Below are 26876 nucleotides of genomic sequence, written 5' to 3'. Positions count from 1 at the left end.
CTGATGCAGGCAATGAGGCAGTGATCGCTGAGATCTTGGTTGAAGACAGCAGATGTGTATTTAGAGGGCAAGTTGGTTAGGATGATATCTATGAGGGTGCCCGTGTTTACGGTTTTGGGGAGGTACCTGGTAGGTTCATTGATAATTTGTGTGAGATTGAGGGCATCAAGCTTAGATTGTAGGATGGCTGGGGTGTTAAGCATGTTCCAGTTTAGGTCGCCTAGCAGCACAAACTCTGAATATAGATGGGGGGCAATCAGTTCACATATGGTGTCCAGAGCACAGCTGGGGGAAGGGGTTGGTCTATAGCAGGCGGCAACGGTGAGAGACTTGTTTTCAGATGGCTGGAGCGGAATCAGTGGAATGGTATCAAACACATGGTTTCCAGGTGTTTGATGCCATTCCATTCACTCCTTACAGCCATTATTTTAATTTCATTTATACATTTTTATTAGGATCCCCATTAGCTAACACCGTAATGTTAGCTAATAGTCATAACGCTGTAACGTTAGCTAATAGAGACATAATGTTGTAACGTTAGCTAATAGAGGCATAACATTGTAACGTTAGCTAATAGAGGCATAATGTTGTAACGTTAGCTAATAGCGGCATAACATTGTAACGTTAGCTAATAGAGGCATAATGTTGTAATGTTAGCTAATAGAGGCATAATATTGTAACGTTAGCTAATAGAGGCATAATGTTGTAACGTTAGCTAATAGAGGCATAATTTTGTAACGTTAGCTAATAGAGGCATAACATCGTAACGTTAGCTAATAGAGGCATAATGTTGTAACGTTAGCTAATAGAGGCATAATGTTGTAACGTTAGCTAATAGAGGCATAATGTTGTAACGTTAGCTAATAGAGGCATAACATCGTAACGTTAGCTAATAGAGGCATAATGTTGTAACGTTAGCTAATAGAGGCATAATGTTGTAACGTTAGCTAATAGAGGCATAATGTTGTAACGTTAGCTAATAGAGGCATAACATTGTAACGTTAGCTAATAGAGGCATAACATTGTACCGTTAGCTAATAGAGGCATAATGTTGTAACGTTAGCTAATAGAGGCATAACGTTGTAACGTTAGCTAATAGAGGCATAATGTTGTAACGTTAGCTAATAGAGGCATAACATCGTAACGTTAGCTAATAGAGGCATAACGTTGTAACGTTAGTTAATAGAGGCATAACATCATAACGTTAGCTAATAGAGGCATAATGTTGTAACGTTAGCTAATAGAGGCATAACATCGTAACGTTAGCTAATAGAGGCATAACACCGTAACGTTAGCTAATAGAGGCATAACATCGTAGCGTTAGCTAATAGAGGCATAACATCGTAACGTTAGCTAATAGAGGCATAACATCGTAACGTTAGCTAATAGAGGCATAACATTGTAACGTTAGCTAATAGAGGCATAACATTGTAACGTTAGCTAATAGAGGCATAACATCGTAACGTTAGCTAATAGAGGCATAACATCGTAACGTTAGCTAATAGAGGCATAACATCGTAACGTTAGCTAATAGAGGCATAACATCGTAACGTTAGCTAATAGAGGCATAACATCGTAACGTTAGCTAATAGAGGCATAACATCGTAACGTTAGCTAATAGAGGCATAACATCGTAACTTTAGCTAATCTTCCTGGGGTCCAACACCAATTAATAAGACATTACAAACAATTACAAATTAAGACTTTACAAACATTTAACAAGGAGACAAAACAGACAATTAAAATACCTGACAGGAAACACATTTAACATTCAGTTGATGCTTTCTATTTCCTGTCCAGACATATGGTCTATCACATGTTCTTGTATATTTTTTTTGAAGGTGGATTTACTTTTTGCCTGAGAAATATAGATTAGTAGAGAGCCCCATTCTGCTATGGCTCTACATAAAACTGTAGATTTATGGCGATTTGTCCTTGGCTTGGGTTGTCTTAGCTGCCCTGAATTTGCCTATCTGGTTCAAATCCATCCTCCCCTCAGCAGCCTCCAGTGGTGTGTGCATGTGATTCTCTCCATTCTATATTTTCCAAACCTGGAGAAAGAGAGAAACGTAACTTCTGGTTTTGTCCTCAGAGAGTAACTGTCTTTCTGAGTCATTAATGTGGAGCGCATCGTTGTCTCTGAACTCCATAGAGCCTCCATAGTTTCTCTAAACGCCATGTTCTCTGATGACACTGGTGTGGTGTAGGATTAGAGAGCTGGGGGGGTAGAGGCGTGTATTGGGGGTGTGGAGGAGGTATAAGCATGTATTGGGGAGTAGGGTTAGAGAGCTGGGGGGTATGTGGAGGTAAAGGCATGTATTGGGGGGTGTAGGGTTAGAGATCTGGGGGGGGGGGGTAGAGGCGTGTATTGGGGGTGTGGAGGAGGTATAAGCATGTATTGGGGGAGTAGGGTTAGAGATCTGGGGGGTATGTGGAGGTAAAGGCATGTATTGGGGGAGTAGGGTTAGAGAGCTGGGGGGTATGTGGTGGTAAAGGCATGTATTGGGGGGTGTAGGGTTAGAGAGCTGGGGGGTATGTGGAGGTAAAGGCATGTATTGGGGGAGTAGGGTTAGAGATCTGGGGGGTATGTGGAGGTAAAGGCATGTATTGGGGGAGTAGGGTTAGAGATCTGGGGGGTATGTGGAGGTAAAGGCATGTATTGGGGGGTGTAGGGTTAGAGAGCTGGGGGGTATGTGGAGGTAAAGGCATGTATTGGGGGAGTAGGGTTAGAGAGCTGGGGGGTATGTGGAGGTAAAGGCATGTATTGGGGGGTGTAGGTGGTTTAGGTGGCGAGTGGTAGGCCTGGCAAAGGGGCCTTAAAGATTTGATACTCCATTGGACTTCCCCTCTCTTCCAGCACACTGCAGGATGCAGCAGGGTGTTGAGTTTTCTGGTTTACCAGTGACCACAGCACCCTGCTGTTCAGCTCCACAATGGTGGTTGAACAGTGGAACGCAAACACACCTCTTCAGGGGAACCATGAGGGTACAACGAGGGGCGGTCTGACCAGACCAGGACAGTAAAGTTGGGGTTGTTCCAGTCATTGCTCACCATAGTCATAGGTAGAGTGCTTGTGTGTGGGGGTATGTGTAAACAGTCCAGTGTGTTAGTGTGTGTAAGCCCAACTATTCCTCTGTTCTAAGTCAGTGCCACTTCACCATAGATTTATTAAGGACCAAACATACAGCTCTCCCATTGTCTTTAACTGAGGCCTTCATTAAATGTGACTGGCTATTGGCAAGTATCTCTTTTATCTTGACTCAATGCACGGACCGACTGGCCGGTGTTGGCCTCAAGGAAAAATATGTGCCGGTTTGTTAGAAATGCCAGGGACGATATTTGGTCCCAGTCTGCCCCTGGCTCAATGGATTGCACAGGTGTTTGTGAGAGGAGAGAGATGATAGAGAAGAGAGAAGAAAATACACAATTTGTGAGCAGAGCTATTCCTCTTTCCTATGCTTATTCCTTTGGGCCATCTTTCTATCTCTCTTTCTCTTTCCCTCCCTGTATCTGTCCATATTTCTCTATGTGTTCCTCAATGGATATTCCATATGAGGTTGTCTGTCTGTATGCCTGTCTGTCTGGTAATGGACTCCAGTCCCCTCTCCCACAGAGGCTCTTCTGACTCCTCTCTTTCCCAATGAGTCTGTCCTACATGTGTTTCAACACCATTATGTGATGTATTTACTCTGCTTTAGACAGTGTGCTGTCTGCTGCATCTGCCTTACACCAGCAGACCATGTATAAGTGTATGGCCAGATGAGTTCTCCATGTTAGACACAAGATAGAGAGGTGCCCTGTCATTGAGAACCATTACCAATCTCATGCTGAGTTATGCAGCGCTGTGGTTCTCCTGTCAAAAGGGAAGCCAGCAATGCTCACTGTGGGTGGCTCCACAGAGCTAACCCAGAACATACAAGTCGGAGGTTTACATACACTTAGGTTGGAGACATTAAAACTCATTTTTCAGCCACTCCACAAATTTCTTGTTAACCAGCTATAGTTTTGGCAAGTCGGTTAGGACATCTACTTTGTGTATGACACAAGTAATATTTCCAACAAGTGTTTACAGACAGATTATTTCACTTATAATTCACTGTATCACAATTCCAGTGGGTAAGAAGTTTACATACACTAAGTTGACTGTGCCTTTAAACAGCTTGGAAAATTCCAGAAAATGATGTCATGGCGTTTTAAGCTTCTGATAGGCTGATTGACATCATTTGAGTCAATTGGAGGTGTACCTGTGGATATATTTTGAGGCCTACCTTCAACATCAGTGCCTCTGCTTGACATCATGGGAAAATCAAAAGAAATCAGCCAAGACCTCAGAAAAAACATTGTAGACCTGGTTTATCCTTGGGAGCAATTTCCAAACGCCTGAAGGTACCACGTTCATCTGTACAAACAATAGTATGCAAGTATAAACACCATGGGACCACGCAGCCGTCATACCACTCAGGAAGGAGACGCGTTCTGTTTCCTAGAGATGAATGTACTTTGGTGCAAAAAGTGCAAATCATACCTGGAGGAAACAGGTACAAAAGTATCTATATCCACAGTAAAACAAGTCCTATATTGACATAACCTGAAAGGCCGCTCAGCAAGGAAGAAGCCACTGCTTCAAAACCGCCAAAATAAAGCCAGACTACGGTTTGCAACTGCACATGGGGACAAAGATTGTACTTTTTGGAGAAATGTCCTCTGGTCTGATGAAACAAAAATAGAACTGTTTGGCCATAATGACCATCGTTATGTTTGGAGGAAGAAGGGGGAGGCTTGCAAGCCGAAGAACACCATCCCAACCATGAAGCTCGGGGGTGGCAGCATCATGTTGTGGGGATGCTTTGCTCCAGGAGGGACTGGTGCACTTCACAAAATAGATGGCATTGTGAGGTAGGAAAATTATGTGGACATATTGAAGCAACATCTCAAGACATCAGTCAGGAAGTTAAAGCTTGGTCGCGAATGAGTCTTCCAAATGGACAATGACCCCAAGTATACCTCCAAAGTTGTGGCAAAATGGCTTAAGGACAACAAAGTCAAGGTGTTGGAGTGGCCATCACACAGCCCCGATTTCAATCCTATAGACAATTTGTGGGCAGAACTGAAATAGCGTATGCGAGCAAGGAGGCCTACACACCTGACTCGGTTACACCAGCTCTGTCAGGAGGAATGGGCCAAAATTCACCCAACTTATTGTGGGAAGCTTGTGGAAGGCCACGCGAAACGTTTGACCCAAGTGAAACAATTTCAAGGCTATGCTACCAAATACTAATTGAGTGTATGTAAACTTCTGACCCACTGTGAATGTGATGAAAGAAATAAAAGCTGAAATATATCATTCTCTCTACCATTATTCTGACATTTCACATTCTTAAAATAAAGTGGTGATCCTAACTGACCTAAAGCAGGGAATTTTTGCTAGGATTAAATGTCAGGAATTGTGAAAAACTGAGTTTAAATGTATTTGGCTAAGGTGTATGTAAACTTCCGACTTCAACTGTATCTACAGCGCTCGCTCAACATTCCCCCGGCCAGCTTTGTCTTAGTGTTATGTGTCCTGTGCATCCAGTCATATTTTATGGCTAAATAGTGTCTTTATTAGCCTGGAGTCAGAGTTGTGTGCTCTAGGGTTACAGGCATTTACAATGGAAAATAAAACGCTCCTTTCTTCTTTTTCCCCCCAGAAGTATTTTTATGTTTGGGTGTGTTGTATTTTTAAACCTCTGGTACCCTTTTGGCACAGCTCATGGTGCAGATCATTCAGAAGAGATAAAGAAAGGGAAGAATGGTGTGAGTAAAAGAGAAAGACAGAGAGAGAGAAAGAGAGAGAGAGAGAGAGAGAGAGAGAGAGAGAGCCTTGGAGGGAGGGAAAAATAGATGGATAGAGAGAATGAAAGAGAAAGAAAAACAGAGAGTCAGAATGGGAGAATCCCACAAATGGACAGCAGCTGTGTGTCTGAGTGAGTGACACATCGGCCAGTTGTGGACGATATTAAAGAGATGGAAGCTCTCCTCTTCCATACATAGTCACTGTATGACAGTAGCAATCCTAGTCAGCTGTGGAATAGCACTTCACGGCTTCAAGCTGGGTTTTTTATAGGTGTAGTGGAATGTAAAGACCTGTCCCATCACACAGTATTTGATGGCTTGATACACTGCATTGGCTGAGGTAAGGTTGTCTTGATAAGTGACAGGTAGATCAGGAATGTTCTAGAATGTTCTCTGAATGTTTTCTGGATGCTCAGGAGGTTCAACTTAACAGTTGAACTTAAGTCTCTCTCTCTCTCTCTCTCTCTCCCTCCCAACTCCTCTCTCTCTCTCTCTCTCTCTCTCTCTCTCTCCCTCCCTCCTTACTCTTACATCAGCTTCCTGCTGTTAGCGTCCCAAAGTTTGAACAGCTTTGTTTTTCCCTCTGACATATTGGAGCAGAGATAGAGAGGAGAGGAGGTGAGGCTGGGCGGGGTCAGGAGCAGATGCAGAGGGATTGGACTTGTGGATGGAACTAACACTCTTTTACTGAGAACACTCCTCTAAACTAGCCTCTGCTCTTGGCAGGATACCTGCAACCTCAAAGAGGGAGGGAAGGAGGGAGAGAGAGAAAACGGGAGGGAGTGAGAGACAGAAAATTGGGTAAACAGAAAGAGAAGGTGGTAAAGAGAGATTAGAAGAACAATTTGATAGTATTTCTGTAAAATCTAATGCTCCATGAGCAGACTCTATATGTGTTATTTGTGTGCTGTATGTAACTGGACGTGTTTGGTTAAAGTTAAGCTGTTTAATCAGTCTATACTTCAGCTTGGCATCAGATGAAAAAAGCGCTGTGTGTCTCTACAAGTCTATATGAGTTCCAGATATCCTTCCAGTTTTTATTTTCTTGGTTTTGTGCGTGTTCTCTTTGATGTTGGGCTATGTTAATGACAACTATTGATACTCTGATATAAGGTGATTTCCCATGGCAGTGTGTACATGTGGCAGTGTGTAGATGTGGCAGTGTGTACGTGTGGCAGTGTGTACATGTGGCAGTGTGTACATGTGGCAGTGTGTACATGTGGCTGTGTGTACATGTGGCAGTGTGTACATGTGGCAGTGTGTACGTGTGGCAGTGTGTAGATGTGGCAGTGTGTAGATGTGGCAGTGTGTAGATGTGGCTGTGTGTACGTGTGGCAGTGTGTACATGTGGCAGTGTGTACGTGTGGCAGTGTGTACATGTGGCAGTGTGTAGATGTGGCAGTGTGTAGATGTGGCTGTGTGTACGTGTGGCAGTGTGTACATGTGGCAGTGTGTACGTGTGGCAGTGTGTACATGTGGCAGTGTGTAGATGTGGCAGTGTGTAGATGTGGCAGTGTGTACGTGTGGCAGTGTGTACATGTGGCAGTGTGTAGATGTGGCAGAGTGTACGTGTGGCAGTGTGTAGATGTGGCAGTGTGTACATGTGGCAGTGTGTACATGTGGCTGTGTGTACATGTGGCAGTGTGTACATGTGGCAGTGTGTACGTGTGGCAGTGTGTAGATGTGGCAGTGTGTAGATGTGGCAGTGTGTAGATGTGGCTGTGTGTAGATGTGGCTGTGTGTACGTGTGGCAGTGTGTACATGTGGCAGTGTGTACGTGTGGCAGTGTGTACATGTGGCAGTGTGTAGATGTGGCAGTGTGTAGATGTGGCAGTGTGTAGATGTGGCAGTGTGTAGATGTGGCAGTGTGTAGATGTGGCAGAGTGTACGTGTGGCAGTGTGTAGATGTGGCAGTGTGTACATGTGGCAGTGTGTACATGTGGCAGTGTGTACGTGTGGCAGTGTGTAGATGTGGCAGTGTGTAGATGTGGCAGTGTGTAGATGTGGCTGTGTGTACGTGTGGCAGTGTGTACGTGTGGCAGTGTGTACATGTGGCAGTGTGTAGATGTGGCAGTGTGTAGATGTGGCAGTGTGTACGTGTGGCAGTGTGTAGATGTGGCAGTGTGTAGATGTGGCAGAGTGTACGTGTGGCAGTGTGTAGATGTGGCAGTGTGTACATGTGGCAGTGTGTACATGTGGCAGTGTGTAGATGTGGCAGTGTGTACATGTGGCAGTGTGTACATGTGGCAGTGTGTCTGTCTACTTTGTTTGCATTTGTGCGTTCACATATCGGTACATGGGAAATGTGTTACTGTGCTTTGAAATTCTCTGTGTGGCTGGGCAGATTTCTGATTGCCCTCTTTCATTTAGCTGTATAAAGGTGGAGCTGGAGGTGGATGCAGTGTGGATATGGGAGGTCTGGGCCCCTCCTTTCCCCCAGTCTGCTCTCCTCCTCTGGGCACCTCATCCATCATTGGCTCTGGCCTCTGATTGCCTTCAATTACACTTTAATGGAGGGGATTTCTGCCCCGGCGAGACATCACTTTATACACACCGCACCTGAGCTCCCTCTCTTATTGTGTGTGTGTGTGTGTGTGTGTGTGTGTGTGTGTGTGTGTGCGCGCTTGTATGTGGGTGCGGACAGGCTTTATAGCCCAAATATAAAAACAAAATTGCCTTCAAAACAGAGTTGAAAAGGCTTGAATCAACTATTTCATCTGAGTTGAAAAGGCTTGAATCAACCATTTCATCTGAATTGAAAAGGCTTGAATCAACCATTTCATCTGAATTGAAAAGGCTTGAATCAATCACTTCATCTGAGTGGAAACGGCTTGAATCAACCATTTCATCTGAGTTGAAAAGGCTTGAATCAACCATTTCATCTGAGTTGAAAAGGCTTGAATCAACCATTTCATCTGAGTTGAAAAGGCTTGAATCAACCATTTCATCTGAGTTGAAAAGGCTTGAATCAACCATTTAATCTGCCTCAGCTACTATTTAAACACACATGCTTTGATGTATAGTGAGAGTGAATCTGTTTGCATTTCCTATATGCCTGTCATTTCAAAAAGGGTTTCTGTGGGTACTGTTGGTGGTGTGTGTGTAATCACTTGTGTGTGTCCATGGGACTGTTGCTCTGCCCAAACCTTCTGTCGCTGAGCCTGTCTCAGATTTCTCTTGGGTATGTGCGCACATGCACACGCACGCACGCACGCACACACACACACACACATATCTTTCCGGGGTGGCTTGCTGTGGCTCCAGAGCCTGGGGTTATTAATCTGTCTCTGAGTGTTGCTGAAAGCAGCCTGTCTGCCCAGATCACTGCCCATCAGGATGAGCGTCTCGCTGGCCTGCTAGACTAGCCTTGTGCCTGTCTAGTCTGGCCTTAACAAGACAGCTCTGCCTGCCTGCCTGCAGTATGGGGAAGGGGGATAGCTAGGATCATTAGGATCCCTCTGCTGCCTGTGGAGTCTTTGAAGCACCAATTGCGCTACCTGCCTGCATTCCCAGTTCTACACTGCCATGTCAGCACAGCCAGCGGTTTCATTACTAATCTTCATTATGGCTTCGCTGTGTGCTCTAGGCATTTTCTACACAGATATTTCTCACTGTGTGTTTAAATGTGTGTCTGTATGTCATGCTGAGTGTATGCCAGCTGGTTATCCTGTAGGTTATGCTCACAGAATGACTTCCACACACTTCATTCTCGACATGCTAACATAGTGAGCGCTGAACATAGACTCAGTGCGTTGATGTTAACCACTCTCCAACGAGGAGGGGTGAGTCTGTGTGCGGGAGTGTGTTTGTGCACGTGTGCATTTGTCAAATCAAATCAGTCTGTGTGTGTGTATGTGTGCATGCGTGCACGTGTCTGTGTGTGTGTTTGTGTGTGCGCGTGTGTGTGTGTTTGTGTGTGCGCGTGTGCGCGTGCATGTGTGTGTGTCTGCTCCCTGCATCAGGGCCACAGAGTTGGCCAGGAGGAGAGAGGGCAGAGGGAGGTTAGGAAGGTCATCACCCTCCCAGATGGAAGGGAATAAATGAGGAGAGCAGGTTACATCCAGAGAGAAACAGATACAATGAGAGAGGGAGAGAGAGAACAAACTTTCCAGCGTCTGTGAGTAAGGGAAAAACAAGTGTAGGGAGGGAAGGGGGAGATAAGGGAAGAGGGAGAGAAGGAGAGTGATAGAGGAGAAAAAAGAAAGAGACAGGAAATAAAATACACAATGAAAGACGAGTGCCGTGCTCTGCTCCTTCCTGAGTGTGTGTGTGTGTGTGTGTGTGTGAGTGTGTGTGTGAGACAGAGAGAGCGAGAGAGAGGGAGAAAGAGAGCGAGAGAGGAGGGAGAGGGAGAGGGAGAAAGAGTGAGAGAGAGAGGGAGAAAGAGAAAAAGGGAGAGAGTGAGAGACAGAGTGAAACGGAGAAAGAGAGGGAGACAAAGAAAGAGAGAGGGAGAGGGAGAAAGAGAAAAAGGGAGAGAGAGAGAGAGTGAAACGGAGAAAGAGAGGGAGACAAAGAAAGAGAGAGGGAGAGGGAGAAAGAGAGAAAGAAAGAGAGAGAGAGAGAGAGAGAGAGAGAGAGAGAGAGAGAGAGAGAGAGAGAGAGAGAGAGAGAGAGAGAGAGAGAGAGAGAGAGAGAGAGAGAGAGAGAAGAAGTTTGAGGTCGTAGAGCAGAGTACTCGTTCTCCAGTCTGCCTGCCTCAGTGTGGCCTCCAGCTGATGCTGGAGCTGAGGCTGCCATATTAGCATCATTTCACCTGGAGAGGCTCCATCAAACATTATCCCATCTCAAGAGGGTGTCAGAGCTGAGTGGTGGAAGGTGTACAGTGTGTGTGTGTACTGTATGCGTCCGTGCATGTGTACTTGCTTGCTTGGTTGCGTGCATATGTGTGCACGCAACCAAGCAAGCAATATGTGTTTATATGTGGGTGGTAAGAGTGGAAAATCTCTCACAGGTGATTTCCCCAGTTTCATCTCCATTCCCCGTCAGATCAAAATGCCGTTATCACCTGCTGCAAGGCCCTGTGCTTCAGAGAGAGGAGAACAACCAGATGTATATTTAATCATCAGTTGTGGGAAAGAGAGAGATCTTTGAATCACATTCCAAAGGGGACCTGCTGCATTTCCCACCCCTGTGACTCTAGGAAAGTAGGGTTTGGGTCTGGTAGAGGGGAGGGGAGGGGGAGGGTGGAGGAAAGTAGGGTTTGGGTCTGGTAGAGGGGAGGGGGAGGGTGGAGGAAAGTAGGGTTTGGGTCTGGTAGAGGAGAGGGGGAGGGTGGAGGAAAGTAGGGTTTGGGTCTGGTAGAGGGGAGGGGGAGGGTGTGACACTAAACCCCTGCCATGTTTAAAGGTGCTCTAATCCACTCAGTTAACCTCCTTACCTGATCACATCAAAGGGGATAGGGGATTAGTGGTGAGGGAGTGGGCCCTAGGGAGTGGGCCCTCAGTGGACTAGGGGACAGTGTGTCCAGGCTGGGCTCAGAGGCCCGTGACATGGATGACCCCCAGGAGACTCACACCATGGAAGAGAGATAGAGAGAGGGATTGAGAAATGGAGAGAGTGAGGTAGAGGAGATAATGGAAGTCATATCCTGTCACGAACTCGGATACCTCCTGCATCTCAACCTGTTGCTTCAGCCTGTTGTTTCCTGAGTTAAATTTGTTTTGTGTGTGTTTGTGTCATCACCCGCTACCAACTAGCCAGTTAGCTAGTTGCAATGGAGCCCGCTTCGCCTGGAATAGCTAATGAACGTCTCCAGTGCTGTAGAAGCTGTGTTTATTACGCTCTTGTCCGCGAAAGTGTTGACAATCCGGAGTTCCAATGCAGAAATTGTTTGCTAGCGGAGGATTACAGGAATGAGGAGGCTTAGCTTCACAAGCAAATCTCGATTCTGCTCGAACTTATGGGGAAAACACAAATTGGATCATTCTCGTTCTCAACTCCTATGGCTGGATGCTGCTGGGCCTGATGGATGTTTTCCCGCCTTGTCATCTGTCCCTATCCGAATGGTCTGTGCTACCTGGAACTTGCCTGCCAAGGAAGTCATCTCCATCTGCTTCTCCTCCCCCATCTTGTAGTCCAGTAGACGGAGAACAGCAAAAAAATTGTTCCAATCAGAGCTGATCCGATGCCACAAGTCGTGGAAACCGAAGGAAGGGAAATGCTGCTAAGTCGACGGGAGTGACTGCGAGTGGTTTGGACCAGATTGGCCTAAGGAATAGCTTTGCTGCACTGGTGCCTGATCTACCTGCGCCTTCATCGCTGGAATTGCCTGTATCTGTGACGGCAGTGCTGACTCCAACTACGCTGACTCCAGCAGTGGCTTCGTCATGGAGTTTGGTTCCTTTCCACCTCTCTCTGGATCTGACAGGGCACTGCCTGCTGTAGGAGGTCTGGATCTTTCGCCGGGAACTGCGGGCGTACGCTATCTTGTTCCTTATGAACCTGGGAAAGGTTCAATGAATTGTGTGAGGGGTAGGAATGGGAGGATGTATGTGACATCAACAGAGGTATATTTTCTAGGTGATTTGAATATTGACTGTCTTGCATCAAGCTACCCACTCAAGAAAAAGCTTCAAACTGTGACCAGTGCTTGCAACCTGGTTCAGGTTATAAGTCAACCTACCAGGGTTACAAAGGAATGAAATAATGAACATATATTGACCACATCTTTAATACTAGTTATAGATAGGCGGGACGCAAATGTCTCAACTGGCCAATTGCCAGGGAAAATGCAGAGCGCCAGTTTCAAATAAAATACTATAAAATTCAAATTTTCATTAAATCACACATGTAAGATACTCAATTAAAGCTACACTCGTTGTGAATCCAGCCAACATGTCAGATTTTAAAAATGCTTTTCGGTGAAAGCATAAGAATCTATTATCTGATAGCCTGCCCCATCTGCACCAGCAGCAAACAAAGGGGTTAGCATATTTCAACCCTGCAGGCGCTACACAAAACGCTGAAATAAAATATAAAACATGCATTACCTTTGACGAGCTTCTTTTGTTGGCACTCCATGTCTCATAAACATCACAATGGGTCCTTTTGTTCGATTAATTCCATCCATATACATCCAAAATGTCCATTTATAAAGCACGTTTTATCCAGAAAAAAACAGCTTACAAAAAACGCAACGTCACTACAAAATATTTCAAAAGTTGCCTATAAGCTTTGCCAAAATGTTTCAAACTCATTTTGTAATACAACTTTAGGTATTTTTAAACGTTAATAATCGATCAAATTGTAGACGGGGCAATCTGTGTTCAATACAGGAATGAAAACAAACCAGCGCCACTTTTCACGTCTTGCGCAACTCACAAAAGTGTACCCAGTTCCGAGTTGGCCTACTTCTTCATTGCACAAAGGAATAACCTCAACCAAATTCCAAAGACTGGTGACATCCAGTGGAAGCGGTAGGAACTGAAAACAAGTTCCTAAGAAATATCCCTTGGCAATGACATGTCAGGGAACAGAGATTCTGAACAGTTAGTCCTCTGGGTTTTGCCTGCTACATAAGTTCTGTTATACTCACAGACATGATTCAAACAGTTTTAGAAACTTCAGAGTGGTTTCCATCCAAATCTATGAATAATATGCATATCTTATATTCTTGGCATGAGTAGCAGGAAGTTGAAATTGGGCACGCTATTTATCCAAAAGTGAAAATTATGCCCCCTAGCCCCAAGAGGTTTTAATAATGCTGCAGAAATTAGCTTTAAAGCAGTATCCAAATCCATTGTATGTAGTGATCACAGTATAGTACAACCAGACGCTGCACTTGACACATTCATGAAATTGCTTATTCCAGGGACTGTAAAAACTGTTAAATTCCCTTGGATTGATGAGGAATTGAAAAATGGTATGGTTGCGAGGGATAGGGTTAAAGGTATGGTAAATAAGTCTGGCAGCACAGCTGATTGGCAAACTTACTGCAAATTGAGAAATCATGTGACTAAACCGATTAAAAAGAATAAGAAACTATACTATGAAAACAAAGATAAATTATATAAAGAATGATAGTAAAAAGCTTTGGAGCACCTTGAAAGAAATTTTGGGCAAACTCAGCTCCATCATTCATTGAATCAGATGGCTCATTCATCACAAAACTTGACTAACTATACTTTCTAACTATAACTATACTAACTAACTATACTTTCAGCGCACTTATAGGGAAGGACATTCAACAAGCACAGCACTTACACAAATTACTGATGATTGGCTGAGAGAAATTGATAATAAAAAGATTGTGGGGCTGTTTTGTTAGACTTCAGTGCATTATCGATCGTCTGCTGCTGGAAAAACACGTGTCATAGCTTTACACCCCCTGCTATATTGTGGATAACAGAACACAGAGGGTGTTCTTTAATTAATTGGAAGCCTCTCCAACATAATCCATGTAGAATGAGGAATTCCCCAGGGCAGCTGTCTAGGACCCTTATTTATTTTTTAAACTATCTTTACTCACGACATGCCCCTGGCTTTGAGTAAAGCCAGTGCGTCTATGTATGTGGATGACTCAACACTACACAGGTCAGCTTCTACAGTGCTGAAATGACTGCATCACTTAACAAAGAGCTACAGTTAGTTTCATAATGGGCGGCAAGTTAGTCCTACATATTTCAAAAACAAAAAGCATTGTATTTGGAACAAATCATTCACTAAACCCTAAACTTCAACTAAATCCTGTAGTGAATAATGTGGAATTTGAGCAAGTTGAGGTGACTAAACTGCTTGCAATAACCCTGGATTGTAAACTGTCATGGTCAAAGCATATTGATACAGGGCCTCTCGGGTGGCGTAGCGGTCTAAGGCACTGCATCACACTGCTAGAGGTGTCACTACAGATCTGGGTTGTGTTGGCCCAGCGTCATCTGGGTTAGGGAAGGGTTTGTCCTTGTCCAATCACACTCTAGTGACTCCTTGTGGCGGCCGGGCACATGCACGCTGTACGATGTTTCCTCTGACACATTGGTGTGTCTGACATCCGGGTTAGGGGGGCATTTGGTCAAGAAGCAGTGCGGCTTGGCAGGGTCATGTTTCGGAGGACCCATGGCTCTCAACCTTCACCTCTCCCGAGTTGCAGCAATGGGACAAGACTGCAACTACCAATTGGTTATCACGAAATAGGGGAGAAAAGTAGAAAGTACAAAAAAATACAAAATGAAATAAACAAATAAGACATATTGATACAATAGTAGCTAAAATGTAGAAAAGTCTGTCCATTATGAAGCGGTGCTCTACCTTCTTAACAACACTATCAACAAGGCAGGTCCTACAGGCCCCAGTTTTGTTGCACCTGGACTACAGTTCAGTTGTGTCATCAGGTGCCACAAAGAGGAACTTAGGAAAATTACATTTGGCTCCGGACAGGGCAGCACGGGTGGCTCTTCAATGTACACAGAGAGCTAAAATTTATGATAAGCATGTAAATCTCACATTCTCATTGAGATTGACTTAATCACTACTTGTTTTTGTAAGAACTGTTGACAAGCTGAATGCATCGAGCTGTCTGTTTAAACTACTGGCCCACAGCTTGGACACCCATGCTTGGACACCCACAAGACATACCACCAGAGGTCTCTTCACAATCCCCAAGTCCTGACCAGACTATGGGAGGCACACAGTACTACATAGAGACATGACTACATGGAACTCTATTCCACATCAGGTAACTAGTGCAAGCAGTAGAATCAGATTTTGGAACATAGGAGACTGTGAAGACACACACACACACACACACACACACAGGTACAGACACACGCATACACACACACGCATACACACGCACTCTACACACACGTATTTTGTAATGTTGTTGTATGGTGTTATTATGCATTTTGTATTGAAGATACGTAGTGGTGTAATAATGTTATATGATGTACTGTTTTATATTTTGTTTTATGTGTAATGTACAGTAAGTGCCTTAATGTGTTTGGACCCCCTGAAGAGTAGCTGCTGCATTGCAGGGATCGTTAATAAATACAAACACAAAATCGTGAGAGATGAGGAAGCGGTATTCAGTGGGGACCACATTTTAACCACAAATTCTGGTGACCTCACCCCACTTCAAATCAAATATCACAACCTTGAAATCTGTAAATGTAGATTGTCACATCAATAAATAACCTTCAATTAATTACATTTTCATCTCAAATTAAGACAATTAATAAATCATACCAATAAATAAATGTACTCAATAAAATTGTATTTTGGAATTTATCTATTTCAAAAACGTTTGTATATTGTCTAAATTTGTGGTTCCCCCTACCCAGTAAAAAAAAAAAAACACTTGGCAACCCCACTGCAATTCCCCCTCGACCTTACTAGTGGTCACGACCCCGACTTTTAATAACATTGATATGGCCTTTATAGCTATCTTTTGTCATGGCTTGCTAATGAAAACAGAGGACTAATTGTTGTGCCAAGTTATAGTCTCTGTAAGGGCAGCACACACACTCAGTCACGTCACACTGTCTACCGTGCCTGTTTTATCCTTCAACCCTCCCTGGGCGGCAGTGACCTCATCTAATTTATTCTCTGTGCCCGGCTCTGCCCATAATGAAACAGACACTCATAAAAGTCCTAAGTCATTTATGACCGGACTTTGGCCTGCCTGCTTGGCGGAATGGCCCGGCATCAACCAATCAGTGTTGCTCTGTGTCTTGGGCCAATCGGATGTGGGCTCCGTGATGAGATTAGTGCGAGGTGACACAGCTGGCGGAATAGCTCAGGTCGCCATGGCACTAATGATCCACTTAGTCCTGGAATTTGTTTTATGTCGTGTCACTGTGTCACGGATGTTAGCCACTGCATAGCAAGCCGACCCTGGCAGCCATCTTAGGGAAAAGGTCCACAAGTGCTGGTGTCCCCTTGACTCGTGTTCCTTTGACTAGTGTCCCATTGACTGGTGTCCCCTTGACTCGTGTTCCTTTGACTAGTGTCCCATTGACTGGTGTCCCCTTGATTGGTGTCCCCTTGACTCGTGTTCCTTTGACTAGTGTCCCATTGACTGGTGTCCCCTTGACTCGTGTTCCTTTGACTAGTGTCCCATTGACTGGTGTCCCCTTGATTGGTGTCCCCTTGACTCGTGTTCCTTTGACTAGTGTCCCATTGACTGGTGTCCTGTTGATTGGTGTCCCCTTGACTTGTGTTCCTTTGACTAGTGTCCCATTGACTGGTGTCCCCTTGACTCGTGTTCCTTTGACTAGTGTCCCATTGACTGGTGTCCCCTTGACTCGTGTTCCTTTGACTAGTGTCCCCTTGATTGGTGTCCCCTTGACTCATGTTCCTTTGACTAGTGTCCCATTGACTGGTGTCCCCTTGATTGGTGTCCCCTTCTGTCACTCTTCCTCTGCCCTCCCTTCCTCTCCCTCTACCCCTCTGTGTATTTGTGCATGTAAGCCTACAGTTGAAGTCGGAAGTTTACATACACTTAGGTTGGAGTCGTTAAAACTTGTTTTTCAACCGCTCCACAAATTTCTTGTTGACAAACTATAGTTTTGGCAAGTCGGTTAGGACATCTACTTTGTGCATGACACAAGTCATTTTTCCAACAATTGTCTACAGACAGATTATTTCACTTAAAACTCACTGTATCACAATACCAGTGGGCCAGAAGTTTACATACACTAAGTTGACTGTGCCTTTAAACAGCTTGGAAAATTCCAGAAAATTATGTCATGGCTTTAGAAGCTTCTGATAGGCTAATTGACATAATTTGAGCCAATTGGAGGTGTACCTGTGGATGTATTTCGAGGCCTACCTTCACACTCAGTGCCTCTTTGCTTGACATCATGGGAAAATCAAAAGAAATCAGCCAAGACCTCAGAAAAAAACATTGTAGACGTCAACAAGTCTGATTCATCCTTAGGAGCAATTTCCAAACGCCTGAAGGTACCACATTCATCTGTACAAACAATAGTACGCAAGTATAAACACCACTCAGCCATCATACCGCTCAGGAAGGAGACGCATTCTGTCTCCTAGAGAATAACGTATTTTGGTGCGAAAAGTGCAAATCAATCACCGAACGAACGGGTCTTCCAAATGGACAATGACCCCAAGCATACTTCCAAAGTTGTGGCAAAATGACTTAAGGACCACAAAGTCAAGGTATTGGAGTGGCCACAACTCCCTGACCTCAATCCCATAGCAAATTTGTGGGCAGACTGAAAAAGCCTGTGCGAGCAAGGAGGCCTACAAACCTGACTCAGTTACACAAGCTCTGTCAGGAGGAATGGGCCAAAATGTACCCAACTTATTGTGGGAACCCGAATTTTTGACCCAAGTTAAACAATGTAAAGGCAATACACTCAATTAGTATTTGGTAGCATGTGAACTTCTGACCCACTGGGAATGTGATGAAGGCATTTGGTACTGTGAATTTCACAGGCGTCAGAATGTGGCTATTTGAGGGATACTCCAACTATGCAAGCAGCTGCTGTGCTGATGCAATATTAATGCAACAATTACATCATTCTAAACATAACAGCAGTATGTGTTCAGTAACCCAGGTCTTGTGAATGAGCTGACCCTTCTGTTTTAATTTGACCACATCATATACATTATCACATTGTGAATGATTTTATCTTTATTTAACTAGGCAAGTCAGTTAAGAACAAGGAACAGTGGGTTAACTGCCTGTTCAGGGGCAGAACGACAGATTTGTATCTTGTCAGCTCGGGGGTTTGAACTTGCAACCTTCTGGTTACTAGTCCAATGCTCTAACCACTAGGCTAACCACTAGGCTACCCTGCCGCCTGTCCGTTATCAACCAGAATCCTAGCAGTCTAACCACATAACTAGCCAATCAACCATCACATGTCAGATTATGATGCTCTGTCTTCTCATTCAGGGAAGTTGCGTACCAAATGTTTTGCACACATATTACTGCTTGACTGACTGACTACCTGACTGACTGACTGACTACCTGACTGGCTGACTACCTCACTACCTCACTACCTGACTGACTGCTTGGCTGTCAGCCTGACTGGAGGAGTCTTGTTGTGTCTTGGGCATGTGTGACGTGGTGGGAGGATAGGGAGAATAATTAACAGACTTAATTGGCTGTGACAGTAACCTCAACTCAACGCAATGTCAACACTCACACAACCGAACTGAAAAAAAGAATTGTGAAACTTTGAAATAAAGATCATTTTTTTTCATCCTACAGCAGACATTCTTTTAGATTGGATATAGTTACCCAGTAAGGTTGACCCAATTAAATGCAGAAACAAGGAACTATTTGACAATTTCACGGCATATAATATTGTGTATAGTCTACCACTTAGGTCAGGACTATTTACTCCATGTACCATTGTTAGACCAGGGCTGATTTACTATAAATAATGTAGGGTGGCTATAGGATGACTATAGGATGGCTATAGGAAGGCTATAGGATGGCTATAGGATGACCATAGGATGGCTATAGGATGACTATAGGATGGCTATAGGATGACTATAGGATGACCATAGGATGGCTATAGGATGGCTATAGGATGACTATAGGGTGGCTGTAGGATGACTAAAGGATGACTATAGGATGGCTATAGGATGACTATAGGGTGGCTGTAGGATGACTAAAGGATGGCTATAGGATGGCTATAGGATGGCTATAAGATGACTATAGGGTGGCTTTAGGATGGCTATAGGATGGCTATAGGATGGCTATAAGATGACTATAGGGTGGCTATAGGATGACTAAAGGATGACTATAGGATGGCTATAGGATGGCTATAGGATGAGTGGTAAAATAGGTTTATGATGTAGGGGGCAGAAAGTGCTCATGGAACACAAGACAAAAGGAGACCCACAGGAGACCCAGCATCCCTCTCACCAGGGAGGGGTTGTCATGGCCACAGGAAGGGGTCAGGAGGTTGCCCATCAGGGGGTTCATGGGGCAGGTCAGGACAGGGGTGGGGCAGGGGGGATGGGAGCAACTTTGTGCCTGCTGTCTCACCCCTTTGTCCCTCATGCCATCAGCGAGGGCCACGCCTGGCAACTGTCCTTGGCACTCTGCCAGCCCCCCTGCACGCACGCACAACACACACGCATGCTCACAGACACGCACACACGTCACAGATAGCTCAGAGATGAGCAGACATATCTTACCAGGTGTGTTAAGCATTCTTAAATATATTTGTGTGTTTGTGTTTTTGCGTAAGGAGAACTCCCATCATGGTCATGAATAGTAGAACTTACTAGTAGAAAGCACACCCGTATTCTGTAAATGTGTGTAAATGATCTTATTTACATGTGTCCTGTAGTAGTGGAAGCTCTACTCAGGATTTATTCAAATGCCACCGAAGAGAATGGCTGATGGTTCTACATGCCCGTAATCAGTTGTTCTATTTTGTTAAATTTTTTGGGTTGTTTGTAACTTGTTTTTTTAACTTATTTTGTGCATAATGCTGCTGCTACTGTCTCTTATGACCCAAAATAACTTCTGGACATCGGGACTGGGATTACTCACCACGGACTGGAAGATGCTTTTTCATTTAACCAGTCCGACGAGAAAGATATACTGCTCTCCTGGGAACAGTCCCAGATCTGTTTTACACTGATGCTACTCTCTGTTCATCATATATGCATAGTCACTTTAACCATATCTACATGTACAAACTACCTCATTAAGCCTGAATAACAGGTGTCTGTATGAAACATGTAGGTATTACAGCGAGTCAATGGTACTCTGCTACTCTTTTTTCAAATGTCTTTTTACTGTTGTTTTATTTCTTTACTTACATACACACACACACACACACACACACACACACACACACACACACACACACACACACACACACACACACACCTTTTTTCCCCGCACCATTGGTTAGAGCCTGTAAGTAAGCATTTCACTGTTGTATTCGGCGCAAGTGACAAATAAACTTTGATTTGATTTGATCCCCGTCATTTGCGTGAAGAAAAGACGGAGGAGAAGAGGAAGCAGATCAGGCTGCCTTTTGAGAATCCGTAGGTGAGCGAGTAAACTCCCATTGCCATCAATTCTACTTGCTAAAATGCAATCATTGGAAAAGAAAGTGGATGACCTACGATTATCCTACCAACGGGACCTTAAGAACTGTAATGTCCTATGTTTCACCGAGTCATGTCTGAACGACGAAACGGACAATATAGAGCTGGAGGGATTTTCAATGCACCGGCAGAACAGAGAAGCTACATCTGGTAAGACGAGGGGTGGGGGTGTGTCTTTTTGTCAATAACAGCTGGTCCGTGATGTCTAATATTAAAGAAGTCTCGAGGTATTGCTCGCCTGAGGTAGAGCACCTAATGATAAGCTGTAGACCACACTATCTACATTATTCATAGCCGTCTATTTACCACCACAGACCACCACAGACCGATGCTGGCACTAAGACCGCACTCAACCAACTCTATAAGGCCATAAGCAAACAAGAAAATGCTCACCCAGAAGCGGCGCTCCTAGTGGCCGGGGATTTTAATGCAGGCAAACTTAAATCAGTTTTACCAAATTTTACCAGCATGTCACGTGCAACTAGAGGAAAACAATCTCTAGACCACTTTTACTCCACTCACAGAGATGCATACAAAGCTCTCCCCCGCCCTCCATTTGGCAAATCCGACCTTAATTCTATCCTCCTGACCATTGACTCGCTCAATTCGTAAGTGGCCAGATGATGTTGATGCTACGCTACAGGACTGTTTTGCTAGCACAGACTGGAATATGTTCCAGGATTCATCCAATGGCATTGAGGAGTATACCACCTCTGTCATTGGCTTCATTGGTAAGTGCATCGATGACGTCGTCCCCACAGTGACCGTACGTACATATCCCAACCAGAAGCCATGGATTACAGACAACATCCGCATTGAGCTAAAGGCTAGAGCTGCCGCTTTCAAGGAGCGGGACACTAATCGGGACGCCTATAAGACGAAACACCAAACAAGCAAAGTGTCAATACAGGAGTAAGATTGATTCCTACTACACCAGCTCTGACGCTCGTCGGATGTGGCAGGGCTTGAAAACCATGACAGACTACAAAGGGAAACCCAGACACGAGCTGCCCAGTGACGCGAGCCTACCAGATGAGCTAAATGTATTTTATGCTCACTTCGAGGCAACCAACACTGAAGCATGCACGAGAGCACCAGCTGTTCTGGATGACTGTGTGATAATGCTCTCGGCAGCCGATGTGAGCAAGACCTTTAGACCTTTAAACAGGTCAACATTCACAAAGATGATTTACCCGGACGTGTACTCAAAGCATACGCAGACCAACTGGCAAGTGTCTTAACTGACATTTTCAACCTCTCCCTGACTGAGTCTGTAATACCTACATGTTTCAAGCAGACCACCATAGTCCCTGTGCCCAAGGAAGTGAAGGTAACACACCTAAATTATTACCTCCCCATAGTACTCACGTCGGAAGCTGTGAAAGATCATGGCTCACATCAACAGCATCCTCCCGGATTCCCTAGACCCACTCCAATTCTCATACCGCCCCAACAGATCCACAGATGACGCAATCTCAATCACACTCTACACTGCCCTTTCACACCTGGACAAAATGAACACGTATGTGAGAATGCTGCTCATTGACGACAGCTCAGCATTCAACACCATAGTGCCCACGAAGCTTATCACTAAACTAAGGACCCTGGGACTAAACACCTCACTCTACAACTAGATCCTAGAGGCAACAACTTGTCTGCCACACTGATCCTCAACACTGGGGCCCCTCAGGGGTGTGTACTTAGTCCCCTCCTGTACTCGACCACGACTGCGTGGCCAAACACGACTCCAACACCATCATTAAGTTTGCTGACGACACAACAGTGGTAACGATGAGACAGCCTGTAGGGAGGAGGTCAGAGAACTGGTAGTGTGGTGCCAGGACAACAACCTCTCCCTCAATGTGAGCAAGACAAAGGAGCTGATCGTGGACTACAAGAAAAGGAGGGCCGAACAGGCCCCCATTAACATCAACGAGGCTGTAGTGGAGTGGGTCCACATCACCAACAAACTATCATGGTCCAAACACACCAAAGACAGTTGTGAAGAGGGCACAACAACACCTTTTCCCCCTCAGGAGACTGACGGGATTTGTCAAAAAGTTCTTCAGCTGCACCATCGAGAGAATCCTGACTGGTTGCATCACAGCCTGGTATGGCAACCCCTCGACATCTGACCGTAAGGCGCTACAGAGGGTAGTGCGTACGGCCCAGTACATCACTGGGGCCAAGCTTGCAATAATAGGTGGTGTAAGAGGAATGGCCATAAAATTGTAAGACTCCAGTCACCCAAGTCATAGACTGTTTTCTCTGCTACCGCACGGCAAGCACTAACGGAGCGCCAAATCTAGGACCAAAAGGCTCCTTAAAAGCTTATACCCCAAAGCCATAAGACTGCTGAACAATTAATCAAATACCCCCTGCATATAGCCTCGTTATTGTTATGTGATTGTGTTACTTTTCATAACTTTTAACTTTAGTTTATTTGGTAAATATTTTCTTAACTCTTCTTGAACTGCACTGTTGGTTAAGGGCTTGTAAGTAAACGTTTCACGGTAAGGTCTACACTTGTGGTATTTCTGCCTGTGTGACACACGATTTGATACCTGCATGTGACTGCTGTAGGTTATCTATTCATCTTCCCTGTATGAGTGTATGGGATGTGCCAGTCTACCATGTATGTGTGCATTGATCTATATCTAAATTCAGATGCCATCTGACTCGTAGACAGAGGGTTGTGACATGGCTTGTGGTTCCCTTCTATCTGTCCCGGCAGATGTGTTTATATGGGCTTCATGTGTGTACAGCATGTACGAATGGTGTAAATATGAGTACTGGATGGCTAAGATGTCAAATGGAGAACTCCCGCTCTGCCTCTTTAACTTCCCTTACACACACCAGCACATTACCCCACCCCTTTCTTTTCCCCTCCCCTCGTCTTACCTCCCACCTTTTCCTCGCTCACACCCCCCTCCCTCTCTCTCTTTGTGTTCTTGAATTACGTCCATTATTCCTGCTCTTACTCTGAGTCCTTGTGCTTCCTATGTTCCTCTGTATAGTGGAGAGAGTGTATGGTGGAGTTGTGTGCTTTCCTGAGTGGACCGAAGTGCTTGCTATAGCAGCTGACTGGTATACTGACTCTGTCTTCATTTCACCTCCTCACCCACCAGCCCTGTCTGCTTTGACTAACTGACTCACTGGATTTCCCCCAGATGTGATGCTCCTGTCTTGTATTGTTCCCCCCTGAGGCTGTACACCTAGTGTTTCAGAGAGGACTCTACCTTTACTGCTCTGTGGATTCTACTAAAGGATTTTTATCCTACCTCTGGGGTTTGTGTAGTTTTAGTGCAGTATGTCAGACAAAGTGAGTGTGGGGGTATGTGTAAATGTGTGTGAGGATGTGTATGTAGCTGCTATGTGTGAGTGAGTAAATTAGTGTGTAAAAGTGTGTGTGCATCTCAAGGAACAAAAGGAAAATAATAGTTTTTGTTCCTGGTATTGATAGATGGAATAGATAGATGGATACCTTGTTGGACAGTAATAGTGTTGAGGAGGTATCCATGGGACACTTTGCGCTTCGGACCATGACTGGGTCAGGTGGACACTGAGAGGGAACGCTGTTGCCTTGGACGCAGAAGGAGAGGTGAGTTCCTTTGGGGGCATTTAGGGATTTTGGACTTTTGGGATTTTGGACTTCTTCCACTCACACAGCTGAAGTCAGTTACTCTCTCAGTGTGTCCAAACTGATCCAAATGGCTGGGAACCAGGTACCAACCAGGCACCAGCTGAGCCCCAGCCTTTCTGCCTCTCTGCCCACAGCCTTCCTGCCTCTCTCCCCCTGCCTCCCTGCCTCTCCCCTCAGGGCTTATACAAGGGCAAAGACCACCTGCCGTCAGGCTCTCTGTGTCTCTCACCCCTCTAAACCTGTTCATGTGACTGCAGCTGTGTCCTTTTCCATGCTTTATAATCCTCCTTTGCTTTTATTCTCTCTGTTGGCTTTTGGTCGGAGTCCAGTCAGTCTTTCCCCCAAGAACAATTGTCTCCTTTCTCCCTCTTGCTCCTTTTCTCCGTCCCCCCTCTTCCCCCTTCGCATAGCGCAGGCAGCCGGGCTGAAATAGTCTCATGACACGCTGCAACTCCAGTAATTGTGTTCTCCTCACTCCCAGCTCTCTCTTCTCTATTGTATTTAGTCACACCTCTCATTGTTTTGGACCACAGGTTAACAGTTGTTGGTATTGATTTGGAATTCATACCCCTCTGACCCTACTTTTTCTCAGACTCTAGCCTGAAGGACGGACTTCGACATTGTCTTTTATTTTTTATTTTTTCTACAGTATTTATATGTCTCTCTCTCCTTCCCTCTCACACTCTCTCTCCTTCCCTCTCACACACTCTCTCCTTCCCTCTCACACTCTCTCTCCTTCCCTCTCACACTCTCTCCTTCCCTCTCACACTCTCTCTCCTTCCCTCTCACACTCTCTCCCCTTCCCTCTCACACTCTCTCTCCTTCCCTCTCACACTCTCTCTCCTTCCCTCTCACTCTCTCTCTCCTTCCCACTCACACTCTCTCTCCTTCCCTCTCACACTCTCTCTCCTTCCCTCTCACACTCTCTCTCCTTCCCTCTCACACTCTCTCTCCTTCCCTCTCACACTCTCTCTCCTTCCCTCTCACACTCTCTCTCTCCTTCCCTCTCACACTCTCTCTCCTTCCCTCTCACACTCTCTCTCCTTCCATCTCACACTCTCTCCTTCCCTCTCACACTCTCTCCTTCCCTCTCACACTCTCTCTCCTTCCCTCTCACACTCTCTCTCCTTCCCTCTCACACTCTCTCCTTCCCTCTCACTCCTTCCCTCTCACACTCTCTCTCCTTCCCTCTCACACTCTCTCTCCTTCCCTCTCACACTCTCTCTCCTTCCCTCTCACACTCTCTCTCCTTCCCTCTCACACTCTTGGCTAATGAAGCTGAAATAAATACTAAGTGTCAGGCGGCCAATTGTTTTATTAAGATGCATTATGGTGCTTGTGGGGAGGCTCAGAGCTCAGTGAGGATGGGTTGTAGTGCTTTGAGGGGCTGACAATAGTACCCTTCAACTGACGGGAGCTTAAGGAGACATGGGGGACAATGGGACCTGGCCTTTATATCTCAGGACAGGAGCTGCTGACAATCCAACTCTCTCTCTCTCTCTCTCTCTCTCTCTCTCTCTCTCTCTCTCTCTCTCTCTCTCTCTCTCTCTCTCTGTGTGTGTGTGTGCTAGTGTGTGTTTTAGTTTAGACCCTACGCTCCTTCCACTGATGCTCTCTGCAGTCTACTCATTAACATGTAAGGTGTCTCTCCTTTAAACAAATGAATGGGCAATGTTTTTGCTATGGCAGATTTTCTGTGGTAAATCTATATAAAAGCATGTTGGACCGGTAAAGAGAGGTTCCCTGCATAACTTACACGTAGCTGATTGTGAGTAGTGTTCTCTGTGTCAGAGTTAATGTGGCACTTCTGGTCCCTCACTGTTCTGTTCAACTCTGGGAGCTGGGACTTTATGAGAGCCCTGCTGTCTTAACACCTCAGTAGGTCCATTATTCATGCTCTGCCGTGCCAAGACCATACACTGACTCCTGCACTGATATAGGTCTGTGAGCTGGGACTCAGATATAGGACTGTGAGCTGGGACTCAGATATAGGGCTGTGAGCTGGGACTCAGATATAGGACTGTGAGCTGGGACTCAGATATAGGACTGTGAGTTGGGACTCAGATATAGAACTGTGATTGGGACTCAGATATAGGACTGTGAGCTGGGACTCAGATATAGGACTGTGAGCTGGGACTCAGATATAGGACTGTGAGCTGGGACTCAGATATAGAACTGTGAGCTGGGACCAAATATATAGAACTGTGAGCTGGGACTCAGATATAGGACTGTGAGTTGGGACTCAGATATATATCTGTGAGCTGGGACTCAGATATAGAACTGTGAGCTGGGACCAAATATATAGAACTGTGAGCTGGGACTCAGATATAGATCTGTGAGCTGGGACTCAGATATA

At 45.2% G+C, this 26876-nt stretch overlaps 1 protein-coding gene across 2 annotated transcripts in view; it reads left to right on the top strand.

Annotated features, from left to right (window-relative positions):
- The window catches only part of sema3b (sema domain, immunoglobulin domain (Ig), short basic domain, secreted, (semaphorin) 3B), an 88354-nt gene that overhangs the window by 26052 nt on the left and 35426 nt on the right, over positions 1-26876 (top strand). The window contains exon 1 of one of the 2 annotated variants that reach the window (XM_036947324.2): positions 23823-24478. The exons of the other annotated variant lie outside the window; for it this stretch is intronic. The gene's annotated coding sequence lies outside the window, so the exon portion shown is untranslated. Of the gene's footprint in view, positions 1-23822; positions 24479-26876 lie in introns of those variants that run through there. 2 annotated transcript variants of the gene reach the window in all.

Source organism: Oncorhynchus mykiss, chromosome 16 (genome assembly GCF_057628025.1).
Source record: "Oncorhynchus mykiss isolate SJ-2025 chromosome 16, ASM5762802v1, whole genome shotgun sequence".
Lineage (NCBI taxonomy): Eukaryota > Metazoa > Chordata > Actinopteri > Salmoniformes > Salmonidae > Oncorhynchus > Oncorhynchus mykiss.
The sequence above is the reverse complement of the archived record's forward strand: the minus strand, read 5'-3'. Positions and strand labels throughout refer to the sequence as shown.